Here is a 1975-nt window from a genome sequence, read left to right as displayed (position 1 = left end):
GAAACTACCAGCTGTTCCGTGGGATAAAGATGAGGGTTTCTGCTCCTATAAAGATTTACAGCCTCGGAAACCCTGTACAGGGTCACTGTGACATAACAACATCATCAGGTGGGACCAGTCCCTGGAGAAGGACATCATACTTGGTAAAATTAAAAAGAGGAAGACACTCCCTCCCGCTCCCCAAATGAGCTAGATTGGCACAGTGGCAGCAGCAGTGAGTGAGTTCAAGCTTAACAATGATTGTGAGGATGACGCAGGATTGGGCAGTGTTTCATTCTGTTGTGCATAAGGGCACTATGGGTCGGAACCAGCTCAGTGACACCTAACAACAGCAACAAACTGAATTCAAACAGAGCTTTCCATGAATTGTTTCATCCTCACAACGGTTTTAGAATCAAGAGGTTATGTTTACTATAATGTAGTCATAGAGTTTCAGGTGGCACAGTGCTTAAAGCACTGACTGGAAGGGTGTCTGTTTGAGTCCACCAGCCACTCTGGGAAAAGTATGTGACAATCTGCTTCTGTGTAAAGCCTTAGACACCATGATGGCAATTCTACTCTGTCTTTAGGATTGCTGTGAGTTGGAATGACTTGTTTGTTTAGTCAATACAGAGCTTGAGTTTGTTCAGGCAACCTAAGTTGAGGATCCAATTTCATCTGTATTGATCTCGAGTAATAGACTTATTCCATAATTTACAGATGAAACAGCAGGCTAAGAAACATACGTAAAAGGCAGAGGGAGGGTAGTATTGGTGAGAGTTAAATGTGATCATCCATGTAGCATGTGCAGCATAGTGCCATGTGCTACTCTTAGTACACTCTGCTTATGGTAACTATTATTCCGAAAGAAAAAGTGACTTGCTTTGCTAGCTAAAAGTGGTCAGGAAATCCAACCTCTAGTTCAGTGAACCCCCAGGCTCCCTTTGGATTTAAGTTCCCATTTAAGGTGGCATGGAGAATCTAAATAAAGCAAAACGATCAATTGTAGGAAAGAACGTTGATTGCATTTTGTTATTTTTATTTTATTAGACTACATTAGAGACTGTATGATTATGAGCTTGTAACTTGATTGAGCATCCAGCTCTGTTATACTTAAAACAGATGTTGTCATTTATGTTTTTTAGATAGTTGTTGGAATCCGATAATGCTCTGGATATATCTTCATGTTTTATTTGTTCCCGGATGCTGTCTTTCAGCTGGGTCAAAAGAAGGACCGAGTACCTTCTGTTTTGTTGGTAACTTGCTATAAGCCCACCAGATGGCAGCAAACAAACACTAGCTGGAAATGAAACCAGCTGTGTTCGTCAGCGCCTTGTTTACTTGGCTTAATGGGAAAGATGACTTTCCTGGAAAATTAATTTTTAAGTGGTGAGTCAGGATTATATCCAAATCTCTTGTTGTGCAGTTACGATGTGTACTGATGACAGAATAGGTGCTGAACGAGTATCTACCATGTTTCAGACGCCAGGACTGGTACTGGTATTATAGATACAAAGACGTAGGAACTGTGCCTGATGCATATCTCTACTGCATCTCGCTGCCCCGTTCAACAAATGAAGTTGAGGGGCAGAACTTCAGTGGCTCTTCCTGGGTTTCACATCTAGATAGAAGTGAACTCAGAACTTTCCAATTTAGAAGAGGAGAGTGAAGTTTGAATTTAAGATATACTCAATGTGAGGCCAGTAGGCCACATCCCAGAGGCTAAATCCATTGGAAACTTCGAATTCAACTTTAGGATTGAGTGGAAGGTGTATATTTAAAAAACTTCTTTTTAAAAAAAATGTTTTACTGTGAATTATGTGATGATTTACATGGGAGAACATTAGTTTTACATTCATTGTATTGTATTGTTTCGTTGCCATGGTTACAATCCCCTCCATGCATCATCAAACAACCAAAGGGTACACCCCATAAGCCTGCCCCTAGATCATCAGCACACAGCCCCTCTCCCTCTCTGGGTCTAGAGTCCCCAGCT

The sequence above is a fragment of the Chrysochloris asiatica genome, unplaced genomic scaffold (genome assembly GCF_000296735.1).
Source record: "Chrysochloris asiatica unplaced genomic scaffold, ChrAsi1.0 scaffold00452, whole genome shotgun sequence".
Classification (NCBI taxonomy): Eukaryota; Metazoa; Chordata; class Mammalia; order Afrosoricida; family Chrysochloridae; genus Chrysochloris; species Chrysochloris asiatica.
The sequence above is the reverse complement of the archived record's forward strand: the minus strand, read 5'-3'. Positions refer to the sequence as shown.